Genomic DNA, 20,673 nt, shown 5'->3' with positions numbered 1-20,673 from the left:
TCTGGGTGAAAGCTTTTTTTTTTAATACTGTGTTCCAAGTAAGTTCTAAATTTTAAGAAACCAAAGACTGTCTGTTGAGGGACCAAAGCTAAAGGTAGAGTGTATAAAAACATAAGAGCTTAAGAGCCCTGCCGGATCAGACCAAAGGCCTGTCTAGATATTCAAGGGAAGTCCACAATGCTGCTGCTCCTGGCTGCATATATCTGCAACCCAGCAGCACTTTGCAGAGAGCCCAAGGGTAGAGAAGGGGCTGGGGACTGAATGACATCTGCACACCTGCATGTGCACATTTGCGTTTGCATCAGGGGCCATGGCCATGGAATTCTTAAGCCAGTGTCTTTGTTCATATAAAGACTTCTTTTGAAACATAGTTTGGTAAAATGCTAGCAAAGGTCACACCAGAGCAGGTAGAAATTTGATTTTAGATGTGGATAAACACTTTTGCATTCCTGTCTGACTTGGAAGGTTTTTGATTGGCACATTCTTGCTATTAAAATGAATGAGATTTTCAAGTGTTGAAGGTTGTGTCCTCATATTCCACTTCAGACATGCCAGAATACATAGCAACTCCCTCAATAAAATGGAAGAAACCACCGCAAAATCTACATGCTATTTGGAAACTTTACTGCCCACCATAATGTGTAGAATATACTTTTTATAAAAAAAGTGCAAGAGCAAGGTATTTTTTCTGCAATAAAGTTGTTGACACTTCTATTCAATTTATTCAATCCCCATTATTTATGTTGCCCTTGAAATTGTTTTCTGCTACTTTCTTACATGATAGCCCCAGGACACCAATGAGAGTGAGATAAAATATCTCACTGAGCTTTCCCAGTGAAATATCTGAAAACAAAGTTTTAAAATGGAAAGCAATAGATAACTCAGCTGAAGCAAGATCAATGAGGACTTGAGATAAAAAGAAATAAAATATGTGTATTTCATTTAAATGTTCCCACTATAGCCTGTAATGGTATTTTTTTTATCTAGTGAAAATTACATTAAATCACTTGTGTAAGGTTCAAAACATCTGCTCTGTTTCTATCTACAAAAGACAATGGATTGAATTCTAACTTTTTGCTCCATGAGCAGGAGAGTTCTGCTCATGAAAGGGGACTTTCCATGAGTGTAAGGTCCCCCCATGGCAACAACTCTCCTTCTACGAATGGAGGAAACTCATTTTCTCTCTTCATCAAAGTTGCATGACATATACAGCTGCTGTGGCATTTTTCAAAAATGAAGCAGGGAACTTGGTAGCTTGTAGAGTTTGTAGATTTTATAAAACCAGCATGATGTTTAACAGTGCATAAGAATCAATTTCCATAGGCAGCGAGACATGATGTTTGCTATGCTGGTATTTCAGATTTAATCAAATTTGTTAAGTGGATCAATTTTTAAAGCATGGGTTTTACTATACTGTAATAGTGATTGGTTGTCTGAAAGTTTTATAAATGCTGTGTTGTCTGTGTCTTTGTGTGAGTCAGAGATAGGGAAGGGATTAGAAGGCCCCCCCACTCCCTTTCTGCCTTAGCACTTCTATTGCATCAGGTTTGTCTTAGGTTGGCCACATATGCATCACCAAAATAGAAAGTAAATACGTCACCATTTTGGCATGTATTTGCATCAGATTTCCATGTACTAAGCTATATGTATAGATGCAAATTTAGAAATAATTAGTTTAAATTTAATAGGAAAAAACCACTACATCTCACTATAGTTGACTATGGGTGATTTGTGTCCCTGCTCAGTGCCCTGTTGATGGGCATCTTCAAGGACCTTCCTGCTCTTCTCTTATGCTTCTTTTTCTTTAAAATGGGCATTGAAGAAAAAACACCTTCAAACAGAGGACGACCTGCTCCAAACTAGGACATAGACGGGCGGACTTCAAGTTTTCAAGATCTAGTTTCCCGCCCTAGAACTCCAAGGCCCACCAGCTACACTTGCGTGCCCAATATTGGCTGAGAAAGTGAGGTGGACATATAAATCCTCATCCCAGTAATTTGTTTTTAGTGCAGGAACTGAGCTCACAGCCCTTTCAGTCCAGAAACTGGACTCAGTGACCAGCTTGTTAATAGGAACTGAATGAGTTGACATATTACATCAATTCTGGCCTGGCTTCACTGGCTTGCAGAATGTTCCCGGATTGAAATTAAAGTGCTGGTTTAAAGCTATAAACCCCTACACAGTTCAGGACTCCAATACTTTATGGAATTCCTCCTCCCATGTGATCCATATAAGCCTACCCAAAGCCTGAGGTCATTTGAAGTTTTTGGTAGAAACTGAAAGACTGGTTGACAAGAAAGAGGAGAGTTCTTTTTCCATCAGTTTATGAGACACTTTTTCCAGAGAGACTCTGCTGTCTTTCACTATTTTCCTGGACATTTTTAGAGGATTAATTTTCATGGCAATCATGCTTATTATTATTTGTTAAATTTCTATACTACCCTTCATGTTTACAATATAAAAACACAAAAATACATAACATAGTAACACACGAAACAATAATCCTTCCTACCCATACACAGTTTCAAAGGCCATAGATTGTTTAATTTGCCAAAGCCCCGGTTATAGAGAAACATTTTCACGTAGTGCCTAAAGATATGTAACAAAGATACGAGACAAGCTTCACTAGGGAGAGCATTCCATAAAAGGGGAGCCACCACAGAAAAGGCCTGTTCTCATTTTGTCATCCTCTGGACCTCTCGTGAGAGGGGGGTCACATGAAGGATGGTCTCACATGATGGTCGCAGGGTCTGGGTCAGTTCATATGTTGTTGAGGAGAGGTAGAGTTTTTTATTGTTGTTTTCAGAATAAGCATATGACAACTTTTCAAGTTTTAAAAACTTGTGTGCAACTCTTGTATTTGAAATGTAACACTTTTTTATGTAAGTTCCCTTTAGACTTTCTTGAGTCAGGTGACTTAAAAATGAAAATGATGATGATGCCCTGAGCTCCTTAGAAGAATTAAGGGATAAAAAAATTAATGAATAAATAAAATAATTCTGTTGCTTTCATCTTAAAATAAAGCTTCCCGTGGAGATCTAGCTGGGAGGGCCAGACATACTGTTTAGGAACTAGACTTTTAATTACTCATGATGCACATACATTATTCTAATACAGTATTATTTTTCTGCTAGCCACATTGATACTTTTTGCAGCATATTTCCAATTAGCTTTGCTATCTTTTTTAAAGAGGCAGTGTGCCAGAAGATGTTCGTTGTTCTTCCTGCAGAATGATTGAGTTTGAGATTCTGAGTAGTAAACTGTTTCAATTGCCTTATATTATATATTTCTCATACACCATTAAGATGACAGTGAATTCCCACAGCAACTTTCACAATTACATATATATGAAAATGTTATTGATTCACAGCAGTATATAGCTGGTTTTCCTGTTTCTGTTCCACATATAAATGACTTTCCAAGGAGAAGCCAATTCTGAATTTTAATCAGCTGTCAGAATACTGGTGATTATAAAGAATCAAATGAAATTCAGAGTGCAGTATTGTGCTGAAAGCAAGGTATGTGAAAATGAAATTAGCCATCTCTTCTTTTTCTTAGATTCTGCAAACATTGCAAACCATAAATGTTTCCCTTTTACAATTTTCTTTGATGCAGCTCAAATGCACATCTTTGCAGGCCCCCTAATATCTGCCAGTAATCTCAGTCAAACTAGATTTGATGAGGCAACTATGCAGATTTTATTCACATCTGTCCCATTTACATATAAAGCAGGGTAGGTGGCAGCTTTTTTTATTTACATGGTGTAGATCTAAAACCAATCCCCTCCCCTGACTTACCTTATTGCTCCAATATCCTCAAGCAATTTTCTCCCAGCCCAGTTCACTTCTGATATTGAAGTGATTCATCCAATGCAGCGCAGCAAGGTGAGGCACGTTCCATTTCATGCGTAGAACAGACACCCTCCCGTACACTGCATAAGGGAACAGGGCAGACATATGAGTAAATATATGTGGCTGCCCCATTAAGTCTAGCTTGCCCCTATCTATGCACTAAAGATGTTTACTTGGAAGTAAGTCCTATTTATTTCAATGGAGCTCAGTTGCAAAGCAATCCAGCACTGCCAGTGGTGTTAAGTGGAGCAACACACCTATCACATCCAATTCTGGCCAGCGCAATGGAATATGGTGGTGGTGGTGGATTGCTTTGCAAGTGAGCTTAATAGTTGCAAGTGAGCTTAATAGTTAAAACTTAAGTGCAATTGATGAATAGAGTTCAGGAGGCTTGCTGGTGGATGGGGGACTTAACAAAACAGCTGATAGATGAGGTAAAATTCCAACATGGTAAAGCACAACACTATGGAAAAGCAGCTCTGCCCGTTCTTTGACAGGTTGAGATTCACATGTTTATTTTATTCTTCTTGATTTATTCTGAGTCAACCCTGTATGTTTGTACACATAAAAGTGCATTTTGTATGGAAAGTACATTATAAGGTTCAGCAAAAAAATATTCTGTGTTTTTATGCTCCAGAAGCGCAACTCACAAAAGATGCCTCTGTGACTGTGTAAAAATGGATTCTTGTCAAACAGAGTAACTACCCTAATAATGTGATGATACGGCTGGCTCTGCTGCCAGACTCCACTATGGCAAGAGCAACATAATTATATGAGAAGCAACAATTCCCTTATCTGTCATTAACATGTGTTGCTGCTAACTGTGTTTCGGCATGGCTGAAGATGAAGCACAAAATTAAAATTTAAACCTAGTTCCTCTGCACATGGTTTTCACACTTTCTGGAGCTGCCAAAATAGACTGGGAGATGGTAATATTTGTGGACCAATCAGTTATCACCAAGATATCATGCCACCAATTTTTGTTTCGTGGATGTTTCTTGATTTTAATAAAATTAATAATATGTAGTTCCTACATTTCTGTTATGTTTCTTTTGGGATTTTGTTCAGAGCTCACTGCTACAGAATAGAATGTTAAAATGATGGTGCTATTTATTATTTTTCAAAAAAGGTCAAATGCTGTGGTTTCTATACCTGCCAAAAGTCCAATCAGGTTAGTAAATAAGAACTATCAGAGTCAGAAGCTGTTCTGTTGGTTCATTAGCAGATTTATCAGCTCCAAGGTGACATTAATCTAGGCCCAATAAAGAAAATTGAATAAAGAATCCTGCTATTAAGATATACCTTGGAAGGTGCATAGTAAAGACCACATTATTTTATTCTAAATTAATTGAAGTGGAATAATTATTATCTGCATCCAAATTTATCAAGAAGAATTATAACCCCACACTTACATATACACTGAAATAGTGGGGAAGTCCTCCTTGTAACCTTGTTCTTTATATATAGGAAAGTAGATCATGAGACAACAAATAAGAGATGGATTATCTTGTAGCATTTAAGGTTTTTCTTGTAAGAGATAGTCACGAAATCCCACATTACATAAGTTGCTTACATAAAACCAGATAATGCAATCATTGACCAAAGTGGATGAAATACCAGCATTCTTAGGAAATGTTCATGTCAATCTTCAAACCACACCCTTCAGATGACTTACACTGACTTAAACAAAACTTCTCTGCAGCCAGAATTCTGAGGACCATAGCAACTGACATACAAAAACTACAATGAAGGTAATTATAAACAACTAATTTATTTTTAAAAATTACAAAATGGTGAAGATGTCTAGAGGAACGAGAAGAAAACAATACATATAGCTAATGTAGGACCAAAAGAAGTGACTTTAACTATTCTGGCCCAAATATAGTAAGTGTTGATCCCTGTCAGGTTTCCACTGACACATTATCACCCCTGCAGAATTTTTATAATATCCACCAAATATATGTGCTGTATCACAAAAGATGCAAATCATAAAGCTGCTCAAAAAGTGCCCAAGAACTCCAGGCTCAAATATGGTGTGTGGCAAAATACAATTACTTTGCCTCCCGTATACCCTCATAAAGTAATGGTAATTTTAGAGATTTTTTTTAAGGTTCATGTGTGGTTGCGTTCACCATAGCTGGTGGCAGCAGTAGAGACAGTCCTTTAATTAAAACTCCCCTGTCCTACTTTATAAGCTGGCCAAATGCAGCACTGAAATAGCCACTGAAAAAAGTCCTCCCGCCCCCAAAGTTGAAAAAACTTTACATAAAATTCAAAAAAGTAACAATAGCATACAAACCCTTTTTTAAAAAAAATATCATCCCCCTAAAAAACAAAGCAAAAGCTATCATATTCCTTCAAATTCTCCTCTGAACAGGATGGTGGGTGGTGGAGCATTATCATAGCCCTAGAAACCTACTAATTTCAATGAGTATTTCTGAAGGGGAAAAAATGCTCAAGTATTTCTGCAACATAGTAACATCCTAGGTTTTTGAATATTAGAGTGGTGAGATAGAGGTTTCATTAAAAAACGATCAGCTAAAACAACAAAGAAGCCAGATTGCTTTCTAAGTCTTTTGAAGATCAAAGCTTTAAATATAATTTAGATGCAGTTTCATAAATAATGAATGTTCAAGTGACTGTGGCAGCATTCAGAAACTGTACATGATAATTATATTAAAATTAAACATAAGCAAACACGTTTTAAAATAGCTGTTTTCATCGACTATATGACCCAAGAGGCAGTCAACCACAAGAAGCAGATATAACTAGGATTATATTAATCTTGCTTAGGTCACTTTGGTACAGGATTCATTGCGAGTCTTATTTGGCACTAAAATAAAAAGGCGAACGTTTCTCATATTAAGTAACGGATAATGTATAAATACTTCTCATGTCAGTATTTTCAATTTGCTGCTGAAATTCAGCACATAATGGTAAGAAATGTACTCTTGGAATTTTGAAAGTGGTTCCTCAAATGAACATTGTATGACGACTATGGCCTCACAGTATGAAGAATAGAATAGAATAGACTTTATTTGCATAGCCGACAGGCCATAGCATCACAGGACAAACACCAACAAAAATAAAACTTGGCAGAGGTAATAAAATAATAATAATAAAACGTAAGAAGAAGAAGAAGAAGAAGAAGAAGAAGAAGAAGAAGAAGAAGAAGATCCTAGGGGAGAAATCCAGGTAACGACACTGATGTCATTCAGATAGCAGCTCTCAGTCTCATTGCTCTCTCGATAAATTTGGCAACCTTCTCTGTTGTCAAGCTGTTCTGGTCGGCTAGGAGTGAGAACAATTTGCCTTCACAAGAGGAAGCCAAAATGGAAAGTTAACTTTTCTCTCTCTCTCATTGGGTCATGTGTGTGCATTGAGCCAAAGAACTGAAAGGGAAATCTATGCACATTCAGCTTCCACTCACCATGTGAAGTCTGTCTGAGAAGATCTCCCTCTGTCTTGCTCTTTCGTGGTGTTTCACCATACAGCAAAAACCTTTAGACAGGTGTTTGTTTCATAAGTTTTTTAATACTCCACCTGCGATGAGACCCTGCTCCCGTTCTTTAATGCATGAAAGACTGGTTTATGAAGGGGGATATGCTGTGGCTTTGATGGTGTTTTAAAATTAACCAGGAACAATCAACAGTATCAATAGCTACTAGCTATGCTGGCTATAGAAAACCATGTTCAAAGGCAGTATAACAATGAATATCAGTTGCTGAGTGCAAACACTGGGAAGTATATTGCTTTCATAACCTGCTTGGGTGGCTTCCTTGATGCATCTGCCTGCCTTTGTTATAAATGTTATGTACTGAAGATCTCACCCTGGGCCAGCAGGGGGATACTGTAGATAGTTTTCACTCAGGTCCACATATGCAAATAAGGGATTGAAAGCGATGTTCAGTGATTGGATAGTTGTGTGTCGAGGTCCCCAGGTCCACCCCAATAACTCACACATCACACAGAATTTTTGTTTAAGATTTTTGGCATAATTTTGGCCACAACTTTATTAAAATACAAATTTGTGAGTGGTTGCTTAGGCATTGGTTGTGACTATCTGCCCCCACCATGGGGGACAGACTGACATTCCGCACGATGCGAAAGTCAGAATGGGGGAATACACTTGGGGGTTACGCAGAGCAGGGAACCTGCCCTCACCCCAAATGCAACCAGGAGCTCATTGCTATGGCCCAAGCCCCCTTGACAGAGTGGACAGGCAATAGTTAGCCCCCAATTCCTTTAACGGAATCCCTTGCAGCAGCAGCAGCATTAGAGGGGCAGGCACAGCAACCAACCAAACCATAAACCAATGCCTAACTGCAACCTTACAAGTTGTGACGATTTGCTACGCAGTAGGCAAAAACCAAATGGCCCCAGCCAATCAGCCAGATGGACAAAATTCCTACCAGGCCCCCGCTCCAAAGCAGACGACCCCATGACAGGCATAGCAAGGTCAAAGCGAACAACCCTATTCTAGGGAGGGAGGGACGGGCAATCCAATGCACGGGCGAAAAGAGGAAGCCCTAGCCTTGTGCAAGGAGTTTTAGTATTTCTGGCTGTCAATCAATAAATGGCAACATTAACTTCTTCCCAACAACAAGGGACGCCCCAATCGCATCAGTGCCCAACGATCAGTTAGCCCGCCTCCAACTTTGGAGTGTCCTGGCGGCCCCCACCGCAACACGTGCTCTCCATGAAGGAGAACACGCTTTACAGAAAATTGTTAATGTTGCGTTCTAGTGGAGCTCTATATAAGCAGGCTGGCTGAACCCTTCAGTTCAGTTCAGTTCTGGCCTGTGAATAAACAAGAGCTGTTTGAAGAATCACTGTGTCGTCTGCTATGTTCACCCACAACTTAACAATAAACAAGATGCTGGGCAAAATTAACCCTTGGTTTGAACTCTTGCGTTCTTATGAGTCCCTCCTTCTGAATATCCCCTGATAGGCCTGTGCTATGCTTACACGCTCCATTGTGGGCTGGAATTTACTTCCTGCAGAACCCCTTTCTGCCTCAGAAAGGATATTTTGCAGATAAATCTCTGGCAAGATTTAAAAATGCCAGATGAAGGAACAGGACTGTCCAGCAGCCTCATTCCGTCTCCCCGTCACTTCCAGCATGCAGATTACTATCTTTATGCACAGCAGCTACGTTGGGTATAGAGCCTAATGGGGAGATGCCTCCCCGATTGCCCTGTGTAAGGTCCGGAAAGTCCTTTGTTAAGAGATAAAATGCCTCTCTGTGATGCAGCACAAAAATGGAGGCAGAGGGTAGTGTGTAGAAAATGGTTTATTGACCCTGTGTGAGGGAAGGAATTTTGCACATGACATTGTTGTGAATTTAAAATAAATAAACAGAAGTTATTTATTGGCCCGACATATTTCAAGTCTCACGACTTTCCCTCCAGGGCAACTTGTTTAATCCATTCAGAGGATTGAAGACTGTCCTACTAACCCTGTGAATGGATTAAACCAGTTCTCCTGAAGCAGGACTGCAATATTTGATGCATGATTGACCAAAAAATAATAATTCAGTGCACGGTTGTGATCTTCTCTTTCTCAGATTTTGTGTTGATGCCTTACCTTTGCCCCTTTCCCTATGACAGAGCATGTCAACACAGCAGTAGTTCGTCCAGTGTACCAGCAGTCTGTGTGTGTTGCAATCCTGCTGACTCTAGAAGGAGCTTTTCTGCCTTCGGTGAACGTAAGGCAGGAAGACAGCAAAATATACCTTTAGATTTTTGTTGACCATAATCAAACCTTGGCAGCATATGCTGAACTAAGGGGTTGTGTTAAGTGGCCAACTGCTACAAAAATATTTTTCCTAGATTATTTTTTGCATGTGTGTTCTATGTTTGACACCATGCAGCTGATGCTTGGACCAGTATAAGTGAACAAAAAAACATGTAAAACATGCATTTGAAAAATGTGGGGAAAGGTCATGAATTTGGCCTTCTCCCCTTTTTCTTTGTCATTTTTTGGGGTGGAATATAAGAAAGGAAGGGGAATACAAATAAATATTTCACTTTGTTAGAAGTATATGATAAAAGGTCAGTCAGGTTAATCTCCCTTTTCACAATAATGAGAAATTAATACACAAGTCATCCGTATTTTATCTATTAGGCATTCAGCAATGTCATTGAGAGCCTCAAGCTGCAGGAATCTTTGGCAAAGCACTATTGATGCAGTCCTCTCTGCACAATGACTCTATCAATATATTTGCCTTTCCTTCAATAACATGAGTGTTAAATGTGACATTTACCACTACAACTACTACTACTACTAATAATAATAATAATAATGTTTATACCCCGCCCATCTGACTGGGTATTAACTTCCCTGAACAGGGCTGCTTCAGATGTTGACGCCAGACCTTCAAATGTCACAAACCATCACCCACCTGCATTAAAATAGGATTGCAAATGCCTGTGAGCCTGATGAGATGTGGCAAAATGCCATTCCTTTCAGAATCGATGTATGAAGGGAAAGATGGCTGCCACTATAGAGCCATACAGCCGTTAAGGCTGAAATGCTATGCACAGTTAGCTGAGTTCCATCAAACCCAAGAGGCCTTATTCTGAGTGGATATACCTAGAAAAGCTAACTGTTAAGTTACCCTTTTCTTAAATCACTTTCATCTAGTGGTTATTGGGATGCACACTATGATCTTTCCTCTCTACAGATGCAGCCATCAAGCATTGTGAATACCAGTGTTTCTCCTACACTCGGAGGGACAGATAGCAGCACATTTCAAGCAACCCTGGAAAATGAGCTCTGCACGCTCATTTCCCCAATTTCATGCTTTTCCCCATTCATCATGAGCAATTGAACACCAGGAAATTATATAATCCCATTGTTCTTGCTGGAGTTATGAAATTGCATCAGTCCGTTACTGATGGAGAAACAGTAAAAGCTGTATTTAATAAAATAATGAGTTCCAAGGAAATGTAACTATAAATATGAAGCTGCCTTATACTGAATCAGGCCACTGATCCATCTAACCTAGTACATCTGCTCTTATTGGTAGTGGTTCTTCAAGGGCTCAGGCAGCAACCTTTCCCACTAAGAGCCTTGTCTTGCAGAAACAAAAGATGGCGGGAGCATCAACATCCAATTAATACTACAGCAGATCACAAGTATAGTAATATGGAGGTTCAACAAAAACATAATAGTAAATCTCCAAAGTGGTAAGAGATATTGGGGGGCTCCTGGTACATAAGCTAGGTTTGGCTTCTTTGAAGGTTACTGGGGGTTGATGGGAATTTTGGTGATATAGGATACACACACACACACACACACACACACACACACATCTATACTAGGGATATGCATTGGCCAAGTGTGAGAGCGCGGGTGAATAACCTGGTGAATCGGGGTGATCCAGGGTTCTCTTCCACATTCATGGGTTGAAATGTGATTAAGCATTTCCATACATTGAAATGAATGGCTCTACTTCCATTCAAGTGGATTCCACTTGAGAATCTGTGATGTTTGCTCTGTGATGTTTTATTTACACATACAAGTCATCAATTATCACTGCAGACATCAAGTAAGGAGCATGCATGTGCAAGCCATTCCTTGGTCTCACCCTCCTACACTTCACACTCACCATATTCTAGAATTGGTGAGTTGACTCTCAGAATAGATATCAGACAGGGAAATATTGTGGGGGGTGGGGGAGAGGAAAGATGTGGCTCAGCAATGGCATCATGTGTTATTTTAATCTAAATTGTTTGCATATGAAACACCTTTCAACATTCTGTGCCTAGGCTTTGCTATGGGAACAATTGAGATCATGGGTAGAATTCAGCGTAGTCTGTCAGCAAACACATTTCTAGCTGCCTGGCAGAACTTCGCCTGCAGGGGAAGAGCAGGGAGAACGACCCATTGCGCTAGCAGGAGTCCTTGTGCTGGCTTCTGCTAGGGGGAATCCGGTCAATAATTTTTGTTACAGTTTTTTAATATATCTGACCCAGTTCATGCATGTATGATATCATTTGGCACTTTCATATGCAAACAGTATAGGCCAAAAATCCTGATAGTGCTGAACCACATCTCTCTCCACCCACCCCTATATTTCTGTGCTAGCATGCAGTTTGTGATGGGACATGGTTGTGTTGTCATTTCCACATCCCAGCTCCACTCCATTTCATTGGCTACTGGTTTTAGGGGATGAGGAAGTACTAATCCACTGTCGTACTCCTAGTCCTTGAGCTCCATATTTTCTATTGATAAGTAACATAACATTTCACTACTAGTTTTCTTTTAAAATAATTTTCTTTTGTATGCTTCAAATCCTTCTTCCTCACATCTCCTTTCCATACATGTCAACAGCTGAACTGCGTAGGTTTTTTTATAGCAATGTTAATATAGGCCTTCTGATGTACCACAGTGCTATCAGATTCAATATGTTAGCTGTGACTTTCAGTCAGTTTCCAACTTTGCAGATCTTTTTCAAAGAAAAAGGTTCTAAGTTCAAGCAGTCATCAAGCATATGCTCCAGCAATTACCAGAATGACAACCCTGTCATACAAGAAAATGAGCGACAATAGTTGCTATGGGTTTCCTAGCTCACCTAATCGGATTTCTTCAGAGCCCATATAATTATTGTCATTAGGCTGAGCTTCAAATGGCATGACAGATTTATTTAAAAGCTAAAAATAATGTCCAACAGCAGATCATTCTATTATTTTCTTTCTTCCCCTTCAGAATACCTGTGCAGAGACACTCAGGCAACATCACTGTAAAATTGTTCAAAAATCAGTGTGATATTTTGGAAACAGGCTGGTTGACCTAATTCTGAGTTATAGCATGGAAAAGGAAGCTCACTAAGAGAGGATGTGAGTATCTGTCTCCTTTTCCCCCTATGTCCCTCCAGGAAGGAGATGAATAGGTATGGTGAAGAGGTTTTCTTAAACAAATACACAAAGCGGAGGACTATAGTCAAACATTTGGCTGGTAAATTTTCATCAGTGTGTGAAACTTAGCACCATACAGCTACAAACCACCACTTTGTGCATCCTGGGGTAGAGTCTCCCAGCATTAAGTGGGGGGGGGGGATCCTTTGTGTATCTAGATTTCTGAATCTGATGTCAAAATAAAGGAATTCCTTCAGGGAGTGAAAGGGAATTCTGTAGCCAAAGGAATGGGGCAGGGGACAAGAACTGCAAGTCACAGAATCATAAAATCGTAGAATTGTAGAGTTCAAAGGGACCAAAAGGACCTTCTAGTCCACGAGAGCCCGACATTCATCTACAGAACTGTAAACAACTAAAGCTACAACCATATACATTTATTTGGGAGAAAGCTCCACTGAACTGAGTGGCACATATTTGCTCATAAAAATGCATAGGATCAGGCTGTGTGTCACAAGCAGCATTTGAAAATTCTCTACTGGGAAGGCAGAGAGAGAGAGGGAGAGAGAGAGTGCCAGTGAATACCATTGTCAGCAAATCCTAGGAGTCTGAAAGAGAGCAGGAGGGTCTCAAAGCTGTGACAGGAGAGGGGATTCACATGAAAGATGTGTGTTTAAAAGGCCAATGGAGTAAACAGTAATGTTTTCATTTTATAAAAGAAATTTAGAATGCATTGCAATGCTGAAATTGACATGAATGCTTGCCTTATAGATAAGGCAATCGTTTTGTGCTACTAGAGGCAGAGGTACAGGTGGGTTGGTAATGTAGAAAGGCAGGGTTTCATGCCTTATCATGGGATTTCATCACAGTCTAGTAACAGGACAGTATGAACCAGTATTCAGGAGAGGCGAAGGTCCCTTCTGCATTAGCTAAAGGAGTGTGTGGCGATATTTAAACTGGAAAATGAACCACTTGAGGTGGCACTAATTAACTGAAACATGGTTATAATTAACTGAAGATTCCCACGTGATTATTAAAGCATTTTTGTGTGATTTTAGCCATAATTTTCTCTCTGTGTGTGTTTAAATCAGCATAGCAGGGATAGTATTATCACCAGTGACTACTGTTGAGCATGAGTTACTCATATTTAAAGTCAGCATAGAACTTTTACTGCTTTCCATTGCCACTGCTCACAACCATTTCATCTCTGTGCTCATGCATGTACCTTCATGCACCTGACAAATTAAGACTAACAAGAATATGGTGACAAAAACTTCCATGATTGTCTCCCCTGGCCATGGCACACACTGGTCCCATTTCTGCCTTTCCCACAGAAACAGAATGTCTGAAGTCAGCCTATGTGTACCATTTCCTCAGTTTAGGCTCAGTCAGTCAACTGATTCTTCAAATATTTTTCTTGTATTTTACATGTAGGCCAACTCCAGACATGCAGAGGTGTGGCCTCACTGCACTGGACCAGTCAGTAAATATCATCTGAACTAGTCTACTGAGTTTGGAAGGAGAGTGCAGAAGAGAGGCTTGTCACTTCTGACCTTTACTCAGGTGCAACAATTTAAGAAGCTGGATTTTTTTTTTAAAGGAAAACAGATGATTATAAGATTTAAATGAGAAAATGTAGTGTTACATCTCTCTCTCTCTCTCTCTCTCTCTCTCTCTGTGTGTGTGTGTGTGTGTACACAATTTAAAAAGAGTACAGAAAAAAGCCCAGAAAAATAGTACATGCTGTTCTACTTTTGGAGTCAGTGTGTGCAGACTGATTTCATTGTTAGTTCACTGCATATTCTGGTCACATTACCTGTCTGGTCAATGCCTATGCAGCAGTAGAAAAGATAATACAGTACCTGCACCTTGTGGTGACGCAGCATAAGGAGGAATCGCACTTGCTTTTCCATGGGAACCTTCCTATGCCATCTGAAAAAAACCTTGAATTGGTTTTGTTTATTTCCATTCAGTGACTGTCTCAGACTATTAGAGAAAAAACATCCAAAAAATTCAGAAGCTGCTCTTTGATTTTTGATCTCCTGTTTACAGTACTCATATTTAAATGGGAATATAGTTCATTGGTACAACCTCTTTCTTACAAAATATCAAAAGATGTTATAAAAAGGGAAAAGGGAAATAAAAAATAGCCATTCTGTTAGTATGATTATTCTGGACTGCACCGAAGCATTGCTTGCTTTCAATGCAAAATGCACTGTAGTCTCAAATTCAAAGCTGTCAGCACTTCAGAATTAAGTAACAATGTTTACAGTTAGCATAAGCAGAAACCACAGCTCTTTCCATTTCAAACACAATCCTCATTGCATTTTGTAGATCTATATAGGAAATTTATAAAGCTTTGATGATAATATGTGCTGTCAGTCCATTAAGTTGATTTTTATGGCAGGAACACAACCGGCGTCCGTTTGTATGAAGCTTGAAGACTACTTCAGAGCTCCAAGAATGCCATTTGATACCTGCCCTCTTTTATGGCTGACCTTGAGGGGAGTTCAGTTTTGTAATTTATGGCAATACCATCTAGGAATACCCATTTGCAAGATTCACTGTCATTTAGCGCTAAACGATTGTTCCTGACTCCAAAGACAATCTGAGTTCCTGACAGGACAATCCCATGAAAAATATTGCCTGACCGCCCAGGTGTCCTTTCCAATTATCTGGAGTAGAAATTAATACTTTTAAAAGCTGCTAGTTTTTGAAAGGTTATTACAATTTATTCCAATGCTTTCTTTTGCGCATTATGATGAATTGGTTTATTACGCTGCTATTTTCCATGTCAGCTTTTTAAGAGATAGAGCTGTAATGTTGAAGCATTAGAGAGAATGGCACATTTATCGTCTTACAATTGGGCGATATATACTTTTTTTAGAAAAGTGAACTTTATTTTTAATACTGTAACAAGTAATTTTATATTTATGAATCCTCCAACACCATTGTCAAACATTATTTATTTCCATATACTAAAGACCTGAGAACTTTCAAATGTTGACAATAACTTGGATAGGGGAATGGTGACATCGTTGGTGTAAATGGTGCCTTAAGACCATGTTCCTTCCGAGCCTGGGACTTTTTGGCTAAGCAATGAGCTAGTAGCTACCGCTTGCTCAAAATATTGAGTCTCGCAGATGGGAAATGTTATGTTGTGAGCGAACATATCAGACAACACAGCGATTCTTCAAACAGCTCTTGTTTATTCAAAGGCCAGAACAGAACAGAACTGAGGAGCTCAGTCAGCCTGCTTATATAGAGCTCCAGAACAATGTAACTGTAGCAACTTTCTAAAACTATCCAATCACTGAACGTCACTTTCGATCCTTCCTTTGCATAACTATCTATAGTATCCCCCTGTTGGCTCAGGGTGAGAACTTCAGTACATAACAGGAGATGCAATGTGGAAAAAGTGGACAGAGACTAGTTTTACTTCCTCTCTCATAATGCTAGATACCAGGGCCATCCAATGAAGCTGAATGTTAGAACATTCAGGACCCAGAAAGGCTACATTTGCACATAACACTAAGCCAAACCACAGTTTAGTGCAAATGCATGAAAGTGTGTGCTCCTGGGAAATCACAGCCAATTTAGTCCTCCTTGGTCCTTTGAGTTCAGTGTAACATGGCACCCACACCAAGGTTTCGCTTAGTGTGATACTCAAATGCAGCCTCACCGTTAAACTCCTATTTCCTTAACCACGACCTATAGCCAATGTTTGTTTATGTGGCCCTTGTAAGCCTTACTGTTACTTGTGAACCTAGACAAACAGAGCATAGTACCACTCTTACCAGATGTAGCAATGGTCAACAATGTGGATGGTTTTAAAATGGCATTATACCACTATATGGAGGTTAAGACTACCAATGGCTACTAGCCATGTTGGCTATATTACCTCTAGTGTCAGAGCATCTGTTGCTGAGGGTGCCTGTTAAAACCAGCAGCTAGGAGCACAAGTGAGGAGAATGCTGTTTTGCTGACATTGTGCTTATGGCTTCACACAGGCATCTGGTTAGCCACTGTGAGAAAAGAATGAGATTATCCTTTGGTCTGATCCAGCAGGGCTCTTGTTATGTTCTTAAATTCTGAATTGTGTTTTCATCATTAATTTAGAACCTTAAGCATTGCCAGAGTAAACGAAATATTTGTCTGTCCATTTTTAATTTAAGGTCAAGGGTGGAAATTTGTTCTTGAGACATTTGTTATTTTATTTCAATGGACTGTTTGAGTCTTAGATGCATAATCATCATTTTAATGTTAGTAATAGAATTTTCCTCACTGTTTATGCTGAAAGAAACACAAACTGCAGTCAATCTGTATGTTCAGTCCTACTATAAGCAGTAGTACCTAAAGGGTCATGGGACGGGGGTGGCGCTGTGGGTTAAACCACAGAGCCTAGGACTTGCTGATCAGAAGGTCGGTGGTTCGAATCCCTGCGACGGGGTGAGCTCCCGTTGCTCAGTCCCTGCCCCTGCCAACCTAGCAGTTTGAAAGCATGTCAAAGTGCAAATAGATAAATAGGTATCACTTCAGCGGGAAGGTAAACAGCGTTTCCGTGCGCTGCTCTGGTTTGCCAGAAGCAGCTTAGTCATGCTGGCCACATGACCCGGAAGCTGTACGCCGGCTCCCTCGGCCAGTAAAGTGAGATGAGTCGGTCACGACTGGACCTAATGGTCAGGGGTCCCTTTACCTTTACCTAAAGGGTCAGAAATAATTGAAGTTCCAGCCTAGAACCTGATATGCATTCCCTAACCTTTGTTTCCATTGATACTTGGTAAAACAGGGATTATGCAGAAGAACAGGAATCAATATGTGGTTCCTGAAGTGTAGGTAGGTTCAGGCATGACCCAAGACTGAGATTCGGCTCAAAAAAAGATTTATTGGAACATCAGGAAGAACAAGAATGACAAACAGGGGCACTTGGCCAGCCCAGACAAAACACACACACCGCCTGTGAAAGTTTGCAATTTGTGAATCACAGCATTGGCCCTCAGCAGGGATTGGCTGTCTTCTAGCTAATAACAATGTCATTGGAGGGTTTTAGAATCCTCTCTGTCTTTTGTTATGCAGATGAAGTTCCTGAGCTCCAGGAGGCCTGAAGGTCTAGGCCTGCATTGCTTCAGCCTAAAACGCCTGCATACATAACAGTTCCAACACCCAAAAATAACTGTGGACTCAAGGGCATAGAGAATCTTCAGTATAATTGATATTAATACTAGGTTTGTGGACATGTCAGTCCTCCATCAATATTATTATGTGCTTTCTGGAGCAGATCAGTCATTCAGATACAAGCTCCTGTTGTTGCATAGGGACACCTTAGACAGCCTCTGCTGCCCAGCAGTGTCCTACATTGTTTTTTAATTAGAACAATTATTACACAAGTTAGTATTTGGTATTATTTCAGAAAGACAGCTTCCTGTGGGGAAATGGTATCTATTACAAAAAGTTACAGGTTAATGCTAGTGAGGCCCCAATGTTATTTTTCAAAAAGGCACAAAGAGAAGTAAGACTTTGGAATGAAGCCCAGAATATTAAACATGCATATTTCTTTCTATTATTTCTTAATATCCTTTCCTTGAGCAAAAATGCTGGAGTTGTTTCTAATTTAACTCACTAATGGCAAGTTCACAGACCCGAATGGGGGGCCTACATGCTTGGGACACTTTAGCATGGGCAAGGCTTGCCAGTTCCTTGCCAGTCAGTGGCAAGCAGCCAGCTTTATGCATCTTCTATCACACAATGCCATCATCACATAAGCACTTAAAAAGCACTTCTCCTGTAGCTACCACATTACAAATGTGTTATTTGAATATATGACAAAGAACTTAGTTTTCTCCCAAGGCTAGCTCTACTCCAGCACAATTGATTGGATCCTATAGTAGTAGATAAAACAAAAATTCTGGTTTTCAGTAGATCTATTTATTCTTTGTTGTTGTTGTTGTTGTTTAAAAGCATTGTTCATGTTCCAATACCTCAATATTTTAAGCACCTGATGCAGAAAGAGTAAATTTGTTCATTCATTTTATATGTATGCTGCTTTTCCACACACACAAAAAAATCATGCTCAAAAGCGGCTTACAAAAAAACCAGGGATGCATTTCAAACAAACTACAGAAACAATTTCAATGTAGCACAACAAAAAATGACATAGACTCTCCTCCTGCAAAAGAGGGGAGTGGTTGTGGGCGGGAGCTGGTCTCCGCCTCAAGCAGGGGGCGTTAGCCCCCTGCCTCCCACTCACCTGGCTGGCGCACCACACCCACAGGCAGGCACCCAACCAGGTGCCTTTGAAGGGGCGTGGACGGCAGCGTAAATCACTGCTGCGCCAGCCACGTGGCCCTCACTCTTGGGCTCTGGGGTGGCGGTTAGGCATTGGAGTAATGTGTTGTGGTGTGTGGAAGGGCTAGGTGTGGCCATCGCCTACGCCTTCAATTTTTGGGTATTCCGTTAAAGGAATCCGGCGGTCGTGTATTCTGTCCGATGCCTGCGTGGCGGGAGGCCATGGCACGACCCTCGGTGACATCAGGGGAGAGCTTATAGTTGGATTAGCATCAACAGGCTCCACCTACTGGTGAATACCCCCCCCTTTTTAGACTCACCCCACTCTGAGTGGGTGGAGTCAACTGACGTAATCCGATGCCTAAGCCAATACCTTTTCACTTGCTGTAATCAATAAAGTTGTGGCCTTTTCTTGCCCATTAACCTTATATCATGTGTCCGTGTGTTTTCATTTCCACTATGCGGGGACCGGGTCCTCGAACCACAAAGTAACGATTTCATAATAACAAAGCAAAACAATAGCAAATATAGTAACATAGAAAAATACATTTTAATACTATAAATATAAGCAGATTGCTTAAACAACAAGCAGGATCCAATATCAAAAGTAACAAGGGAGTTTCACAGTTTCACCTTAGTCCTAGAAACAGCCTTCCCATAATGCTCCTCACTGTTCCTCTCCTGAGTCAGCTTCTCATAAGGCTTCCAAGGGCAAAGGGCAGAGTAGCTGGAAACACCCATCCCATAATGTTGCCTTATACAAGCTCCTTCAAACGTGCTTCCTTTGGTGGACTATATTAGGCATATATATGACTCTTCCAAAATAATTGAAATCAGCGGTAAGGTGAAAACAAGGTTGCAGTACAGTACATGCCAACTTTATGCAACATCTGTAACACTGCTGGTTCCACAGATTGAAGTGGATGAGTGGGTATATATGGGGTAAGGTGACCTTGCAAGACTTTTTATGGAATATGAACTAAATATTTTCTACCACTATCTTAAAAATTCAGAAGGAAAATCATTGTTGAGAATTCAGATAGGTAGCCATGTTGGTCTGACACAGTCGAAATAAATTAAAAAATTGTCCAGTAGCACCTTAGTTGGTCTCTAACGGGCTACTGGACAGTATTGAGAAATTAGGGTATTTACTCTGATCAGGTTAAAAGGTAAAGGTAAAGGACCCCTGACAGTTAAGTCCAGTTGCGAACGACTCTGGGGTTGCGGCGCTCATCTCGCTTTACTAGCCGAGGGAGCCAGTGTTTGTTTTTCCGGGTCACGTGGCCAGCATGATGAAGCTGCTTCTGGTGAAACCAGAGTGGTGCACAGAAACGCCGTTTACCTTCGCACCCCAGAGCTGTGCCTATTTATCTACTTGCACTTTTTATGCGCTTTTGAACTGCTAGGTTGGCAGGAGCTGGGACCAAGCAACGGGAGCTATCATATTCAGAACAGTATTGATAACTGTACCCAGTTTGGAAAAATGCTTGAAATTATAGCAGTCAGTAGCTTATTTCTTTAATGACACTGAGCAAATCTACAAAAGTCAGCATTGGTGGTCAATGATTTTTCATTACCTGCTGCTTACACAGTAACCAAAGCTGTGTAGTTGAATAGTACCACTGCAAGAGTGTTCAAGTAAATGTGGTCTTCTGCCCTTCTGCCGAAGATTCCTTGTG

The 20,673-nt window shown here is 40.2% G+C and overlaps 2 protein-coding genes across 7 annotated transcripts in view; one reads left to right on the top strand and one right to left on the bottom strand.

Moving 5' to 3' along the window:
- Window positions 1-20,673, bottom strand: part of LOC310841178 (uncharacterized protein) — a gene marked incomplete at its 3' end in the record, with an annotated part of 142,666 nt that overhangs the window by 49,756 nt on the left and 72,237 nt on the right. The gene's annotated exons all lie outside the window — the stretch shown is intronic.
- Window positions 1-20,673, top strand: part of HS3ST5 (heparan sulfate-glucosamine 3-sulfotransferase 5) — a 145,954-nt gene that overhangs the window by 76,829 nt on the left and 48,452 nt on the right. Inside the window, exon 1 of one of the 6 annotated variants that reach the window (XM_083731446.1) lies at window positions 5,580-5,602. The exons of the other annotated variants lie outside the window; for them this stretch is intronic. The gene's annotated coding sequence lies outside the window, so the exon portion shown is untranslated. Of the gene's footprint in view, window positions 1-5,579; window positions 5,603-20,673 lie in introns of those variants that run through there. 6 annotated transcript variants of the gene reach the window in all.

This window comes from Podarcis gaigeae (genome assembly GCF_964106915.1).
Source record: "Podarcis gaigeae genome assembly, chromosome: 3".
Lineage (NCBI taxonomy): Eukaryota > Metazoa > Chordata > Lepidosauria > Squamata > Lacertidae > Podarcis > Podarcis gaigeae.
The sequence above is the reverse complement of the archived record's forward strand: the minus strand, read 5'-3'. Positions and strand labels throughout refer to the sequence as shown.